Genomic DNA, 8522 nt, shown 5'->3' with positions numbered 1-8522 from the left:
GACGCACCTAAATAACCAATAAATAACTTTACGTGATTTTAGTATGAACAATACATAAGGTTTACATGAAGTTTCGATTTCTTTATTACCAAGTCTCTTTAGGGTATTTTGTACAGAGAGTAAAAAAGGTTTGTTTGTTTGTTTAAAATTAAGCACAAAACTGCCCCGGGGGCTAGTGTTGGAAGTGGGTGCTCTTCCCACTTCGGGTATCGAACCCCGGTTTCTCGTCGTATGAATCTACAGAATTATATTTAATTTTATATTTTTTTTAAATTGAAAAATATTGAGACTGCGTGTGTGTGAGAGAGAGAATTTTTATCCTTATATATGTAGTTTTGCAGATGAGTTGTTAACCTTGCACCAGTTGAAGTGACAAATCAATAGATATACTGTGAACGAAAAAAGTGTTACCACTACATTGGTACTGATATTGTTTGTTTAGTATAAAGAATTCACCTTGGTACAGATAATGCTGTGCTTAGTATAAAGACACCACCTTGGTACAGATATCGTTATGTTCAGTATAAAGACACTATTATCGCCCGGCATGGCCAGGTGATTAAGGCGTGCGACTCGTAATCTGAGGGTCGCGGGTTCGCATTCCCGTCGCGCCAAACATGCTCGCCCTTTCAGCAGTGGGGGCGTTGTAATGTGACGGTCAATCCCACTATTCATTGGTAAAAGAGTAGCCCAAAAGTTGGCGGTGGGTGGTGATGACTAGCTGCCTTCCCTCTAGTCTTACACTGCTAAATTAGGGACGGCTAGCACAGATAGCCCTCGATTTGCCTTGTGCGAATTTCAAAAAAACAAACAAACAAATACACTACTTTAATATATATATTGTTATGTTTAGTATTAAATAGACATACTGTGAATGTAAAAACTATTCTACCAATTAATTAGTCACCAAAACATGGCAGCCTGGGTCAAATACTAATTTATCTGAACTTAACCTGAAACATGAACCTTTTCTAATATATTCACGACCTGTCGGTTTTTTTGTTGTTGTTTTTTGTAGCATAATTACATTTTAACAGTGATTAATTCTGGTTAAACACTCTACAAAGATTTGATTTCTGTTCCAACAGAAATAATTTGAACGTGGTGAGTTTTATTCTAGAACAGCCTCTCTACTATTTCTTCTCAGAATCTCAAAATGAAGCATTCGTTGATATTTTTAATAGTTACTTAAAAGATACAGTTTACAAATATAGTTTCATAAAGCTGTTCCTAAAATAAGTAGATGTCGTAGGGAGTAATCTTCAAGCCGAAACAGTGCCATGTTGTTTGTTTGTTTTTGAATTTCTCGCAAAGATACACAAGAACCATCTGCGCTAGACATCCCTAATTTATCAGTGTAAGACTAAAAGGAAGGCAGCTAGTCATCATCACCTACCGCCAACTCTTAGGCTACTCTTTTACCAACGAATAGCTGGATTGACTGTCACATTATAACGCCCCCACAGCTGAAAGGGCGAACATGTTTGGTGTGACGGGGTTTCGAATCCGTGACCTTCAGATTACGAGTCAAACGCCTTAACCACCTGGCCATGCCGGGCCCCAAGAGCAGTGCCAGACCTTCATGACGTTAGAGCCGGAAAAAGAATCAATTATTACAAAAAAAAATTGAAATCATGCGAGCCCTAAACTGGTAAGGTTCAACTTTAAATGGGTGGTTTTAAAATAGTACTCATTCTTTTTTATACCGTTGTGCACTGAATTTCTGACTTCAATTTACACATTATTCATATTACGGAAGAAATAGGTTATTATTCAGGGTGTTCGGAAAGTCACTGTGCAGTTTTGAAAGCAGTGATAATAGCATTCATTCAGTCTATTTCAAGCCAGCAACTGATAGCGGTGTTTAGAAACAAAATAAGGAGGATCCAGGCCTGTATTGAAGCCAACGGGGTCACTTTCAACATTGTTTATAATTGTCATTCATATTTATCTCCTGTATTCTATATTGAAACATGTCTGTTAATAAATATATAAGTGCACAGTAACTTTCCCAATAAATAGGTTATTATATTATTCCAAAATTCTCCCTAGCTCATAGTGTGTCAGGTATGAAATAGGTATAAAGTCCAAGTATTATGAGATTGGTCTTCATTTATTGTATGAAAACAAACTGCATCAATATACTGTGACATGCTGATAGTTTACCCAGTGATTGGGTGTCAAACAATGATCCAGACAATGATCTGCCAGTAACCATAGTGGTGTGTGCACCTTCATGAATATAATACACTTTAGTGTGGTTAAAAAGGCTTAATAAAATACAGTTAATTTTCTACTGGAACTCCGAAGGGTTTATATGTTGTAGATAAAAGAAGAGAGAGTGTTGTGAACTGACCACAAGTGTCATTATTAGAATGTAGAAATGCTTCAGTAGCAATGGCAAAATTATTATTAAGTATTAAATCAGGGTGCCCTGCTATTCATGACAGCCAGAATTCATATTAAGGAGAAAACTCAGTGAACTGTGAGGATGTAAAGTCATCTCTTTCAAGTGTTCATATGAACAGAAGCGCCAATAATGGCCGGTCAGTTACATCTCAAAGTTCGCGAGTCTCGCGAGATTCTTTATTTGCATAAACATAAAGCAAGAGATAATTGGAAAATGATTGATATTTTTAGTTACACCTGTTTTATTTTATTTTTTTACAGTTGAAATATTATATTAATTCAAATTATCTTTTAACCGTTTTGTACAATGCATATATAAAACTTAACATCAAATTTAAAAGATCAACATTAATCGATATAAATATAACAGAAGTGCATTAAATTAACTCAGAATGTTTCACTGACTAATTTAGGTTTGACGTGGAAGATTTTTATTCCTTGTCTTTTCAAAATATAGTTTTATACAAGTTTTTTTTTTTTTTGTTATTGGAGCGGGTAGAACATAGGCAGTACAAACGTATTAAGCGTATTTTTTATGATATTTCCTTTCTATAGTGTTCAATATATGATGCATTTTGATCTTAGGCGCAAGAGAGAGAGAAAAAAGAAAACGAACGGCTATAGTCTGGAACAACTATTCCTATCGGAAAACGTTGTTATGGTAACCTCAAATATTGACAACATCAGCGACGACAGTACAGATAAACATTGTATATAAGTATACAGTGTCTGGCGATGGTGGTGCACTGCTGTTCGCACACGAGATATTGTAATGTGTGATGTCAAAGGAAACGCAGAACACTCCAGCCTTTTCCTTCCGAGAACTTGATAATTTCACATGAATAATATAATGTGCAAAACATCAGAGCGACACTTTAACTGTGTTATGATTAAAGCTAGTATTTTTATCATTAAAATACGCTAAATAAATCAGCAACGAATCATGGCAATTGAGGCGGGTAATAGAATATTATGGTATTCAGGACATTGAAATTAAATTGAACTAACATCTGAGACAAATTTTTTACTACGAGTCTAACATCCAACACAAGCATGAGGAGATGGAAACAAAATCTATGGAGATGGCGCTGAATGAAGCTAAGCTAATACAGTAATTTAAACACTCGTAATAAAAATATGTCCAATGGTTGAGACAGCTTACCAAAACAATTCATGTCACATTATTTTCTATGTTTTATTTTAGTCTGACTGTTTTATTTTCAATTTGAAGGACAAGATGAATTCAAAAGGGCAAAAAACGACAACAAAAAACACACGAACTCTACATGAATATCCCAAATTTTCGATAAAATAAGTTTTTATAAAGTAATTTTCGTTTCTTCAGGTTCATCTATGTCAGTATTCACACTGGTGGCCAAAATCTTAAGAACAATAAACAAAAGAAAAAAATATGCATTTTGCGTTGTTAGACTCAATAAAAAAAAAAAAAAAACTTTCTTAGCATATAATAGGGAAAATGTGAACACTATGAAATTAGCCTAAATACTAGCTGGACAAAGGTTTAAGACCATACTGAAACAAAGCGTTAACAGGTAAAAACGGAACGCAGTTTAGTCATTTGTGTTCAAGCATTAGCGTTGTCAACATCCCCACTGACACCTCCTGTGTTACATTAGGTAAAAACATGGCAAAGGCTAAAAAGTTGACAGACTTTGAACGTGGCAGAATTGTTGAGCTGCAAAAGCAAGGTGTCTCTCAACGTGCCATCGCTGGTGAGATTGGGTGTAGTAAAACTGTTGTTGAAAATTTCTTAAAAGACCCTGAAGGATACAAAACGAGAAGTTCATGTGGTCGGCCCAAGAAAATTTCGCCGACGTTGAGCAGGAGGATTCGATGGATTGTCCGGCAAGACACCAGCCGATCGTCGAACCAGATTAAGGCCCTTACGGACGCAGAATGAAGCTCAAGAAAATAAGACGGCATCTACGAGAGAAAGGCTTTAAAAACCGTAAACGTCTTCAAAGGCCACGCCTCCTCCCATACCAAGAAACAGCTCGGTTAAACTTTGCTGAGTTGCACCAAACATGGGACGTAGAAAAGTGGAAGAAGGTTTTGTTCTCTAATGAGAAAATATTAACCTGGATGGTCCAGATGGCTTTCAACGTTACTGGCAGGATAAGGATATCCCACAGCAGATATTTTCTATACGACACAGTGGAAGAGGGTCCATCATGATCTGGGGTACTTTCTCCTTCCACGGAACAATGGAGCTTTTGGTTATACAGGGGCGTCAAACAGCAGCTGGCTACATTGGCTTGTTAGAGAAAGCATCCTTATTAACTGAAGACCCTCGCTTGTGTGAAAATGACTGGATCTTTCAGCAGGACAACGCTGCAGTCCACAATGCTCGCAGGACAAAGGACTTTTTCATGGCAAATAACGTGATTCATTTGGACCATCCAGCGTGTTCGCCCGAACTGAACCCCATTGAAAATGTTTGGAGGTGGATGGCAAGGAAAGTCTATAGAAATGGACGTCAATTCCAAACAGTGCATGATCTTCGTGAAGCCATCTTCACCACTTGGAATAACATTCCAGCCAGTCTTCTGCAAACGCTTATATCGATCATGCCAAGGCAAATGTTTGTGGTTATTCGCAATGACAGCCGTGCAACTCACTACAGAGACCTTTTGTTGGGCGTTTTCTACCCTGTTTAGGACTTCTTTTTGGTATGGTCTTAAACTTTTGACTAGCTAGTATTTAGGCTAATTTCATATTGTTCACAGTTTCCTTATTAAATGCTAAAAAAGTTTATTTTTATTTTCATCTTTCGAAGCTCTACTCAAATAAGTGGTTGAGTCTAACAACGCAAAATGCATATTTTTTTATGTTTATTGGCCTTAAGATCTTGGCCAGCAGTGTAGTGTATATCTTAGTAGTTTATTTCATATCATACTGATTGATGTGAGCACGAGGAAAACAACACTATTTCATGTTCGTCAAGATTAATACCTATATTTTATATATTAATACGTAATTAATTCGTATATTTAAGACTAAGTGTTTTTGTTTTAGCATCATTTCGACAATTATATTGAGATATTCGAGAAAACAATCACGACGACTAAACACTCAACAAACTTTAAGTTTTTAACTTTGCAGTGCAAATAGTCTATTGTGTAAGCTTGCGCAACAAACATATATACTCTTCAAAAAAAGAAACGCAAAAGGCAAAATATGAGACACATTGTTAACAAGTATATTCCGGGTAGTTCTGTATGACATGTGTGAAACTTTGCACATTCATTGCTGAACATCCAAAGTCTGCAAAGGCGAAGTTCACGCTCACTAGGTAAAGTTTAACGTCACTCAACGTCAATAACGAGTATGCCCCCCGTAAGCATCAATAACTGCTTGGCATCTCCTGCCCATGGAAGCGATGAGATGACGTATCATATCCTATGGAATGGCTGTCCACTCAGCCTGCAAAGCTGCAGTAGAGTCTGCGGTTGAGGTTGTGGCCGTCGCAGACGTCGGTCCAACTCGTCCCAAAGATGTTCGATGGGGTTTAAATCTGGTGATATGGAGGACCAGGGAAGAACGTTGATGTTGTGGTGTTTCAAGAAGACAGTGGTGAGTCGGTCTGTGTGAGGACGGGCGTTGTCATGTTGAAAAACGTTGTTGACGTTCACCATGATGGGTTGCACATGGGGTCTAAGAATCTCGTCGACGGTTGCGTACGGTTTGATCGGAAATCCTACGCAGCCCTGGTATGGTTGAGGCAGTAGACGTTGCAGTGGTGGTCCTATCCCGAAGGTGACGTAACCGGATGTTGCGATCTTGTGCGGGCGTGGTCACACGAGGTCTGCCAGATCGTGGACGGTCACGAGTTGATCCATGTCGTTGGTGACGATTCCATAGTCTTGTGATGGTGCTTGGGTGGACATTCACAGCTCTGGCAACATCTGATCGAGATTCGCCTGCTTCCAAGCGACCAATGGCGTTGTTGCGTTGTGCTTCAGTCAGTCTTGGCGTAACTGTATTGCGTGTCGTTGGCTTAACACTGAGCTATGGAAACCAAGAACCCGTCACTTTTATGGGGATTTTGCACATGTTACACTTGCAGAACATGCAGATCTCTCAAACAAATTTATTAGACACGCATGCGTTTTGGCGAAAAATCCGATGTTTTCCTCCGTTTCCAAAGTGCACAACTTTTATTGTCATTTTGGTCTGACAATCAGTGCCTTAACACGTGTAACATCACATACTCTGAGCTTGTAACGTTATTACATATATTTCTCTTTAAAATAACAAAAATATCCCTTTTGCGTTTCTTGTTTTGAAGAGTATAAATAAAATGTATATATTTTAGCTGCAGAGCTTTAGATCTCTTCTATTTAACAATCTATAGTAACTTAAATTAATTTAGGTTACTATATAGTGAAATAAAACGGACCCAAATTCCCATAAATATTGTACACACTTCACCATTATAAGAAGCCTAATGGTGTTTTTGGTGTTTGCTAACCCAAGCTGATGATCCTTAAATAAGCAAAACTGTAGTCCACACCAAAGGGCACGGCCAATCAAATAATGCATTAGGCTTCTACGTCACAGATTCTCTTTTCAGTTTCACCTCTAGTGAAAGGAAAAAAAAAATGTCTTTAACACGTATATGCACATTTTTGTTACAGTGGAACTTCAGGTGGATTGTACATTTGAGATCCTGGAAAATACTTCGTTATAGAAGCCGAAACGTCGTTCCTACAGACAGCTAGCTACAGTCGACGTTTTTCAACCTCGGTAGTGTGAAAACAAACTTCAAAAATCTCAGTTTTGTTTCTTATAAAAATTAAACAAGTTAAGGCATTATATATGTATATATATATGTATATGTAGAATATTAATACTTCAGTAAGTATTAAGTAAGTTAGTGAGTTAAGTAAAATAATCCTAAATCAATAGTAAGGACTGCGTTAAAAACAGCAAATATAAACCTCTGACTAATGTTAGTTTGTCATAACCAAAAGAAGCGAAAAATAAAAAATAAAAATAAAGACGCTACACCAATTGAAAGGATACCAGATAACAGGCTGTAGTGTGGGATATAGAATGTACCCTAGGCTTTGGAGGTGGCTGAGGATGTAGGGCCCACATTGCGGTGGGGATACACTGTCTATCACTCTTAATCTCCTTATGTTTGTTATAAAGTTAAAATAAACTCTACGAGTTTCGGTGCTATCACAACGCCATCATCAGCATTTTATTTCTTTTCTGATGAAATAATATTAGATTTAGTGAATTCCAATGTTTCACTAACTTTTATCATTTAAAGCTGTCTCTCTAAAATTCTTCTTTTACATATGAGTATTATTCAAGTGAATTATTGCCTTGAATCGTTTGTTTCTATTTCTACGATCCTTCTTCGAACAAAAGATGTCCTGGGTTATAACTTGTGAGAAACAAAGGAAAAATCTGTTTTCATATTTTTGTAATTTCAAATCTGTAATACTTGAATTTAAAAAATATCCGAGGGAAAAATATCTGCAGTATAAAGTGCTCTTAAACATAAATATTAGTCCTGTGTCGTATAATGCTTCAAGCTTCAAGGCTCAAATCTGTCAGTTTGTTTAATAATCACATTATAACTTGAGATTGATAAATTTAGTTACAATTTTATTTTCAGAAATTCATGGTTTAACAATTTCAGTAATTTTAGTCATGATAACTTTTTTCATATTTTCTCACATGGTAATAATCTTTTGACAAAGGTGACACAAAAACATATCTTTAGGTTAATGATGTATAAAAACAGCTTTATAGTAGGACTGAAAAATTAATTCAGTAATTTTTCTTTTAATTTCGCACAAAGCTGCTCGAGGGTTATCTGTGCTAGCCGAAAAGTATTTTTGAATACACACAATAAAAATGTGATCCTACGTATCAGAACCGCTATCTGGCATTCATATACGTTTGTTCGGTATTAAGCGCATAATTACACAATGCGCTATCTGTAATTTGCCCTCCGCAAGTATCGGAACCCGAATTTTAGCGTTGCAAGTCGTCGGACTAATAGTTACGTCACTGGAAGGGAGGTAAGCATAACTTGTTTTATCGAAAAGCTACACATGGGCTAACTGGGTTTCGTG

This window comes from Tachypleus tridentatus, chromosome 6 (assembly GCF_004210375.1).
Source record: "Tachypleus tridentatus isolate NWPU-2018 chromosome 6, ASM421037v1, whole genome shotgun sequence".
NCBI classification, from domain to species: domain Eukaryota; kingdom Metazoa; phylum Arthropoda; class Merostomata; order Xiphosura; family Limulidae; genus Tachypleus; species Tachypleus tridentatus.
This window is presented reverse-complemented; position numbering follows the sequence as displayed.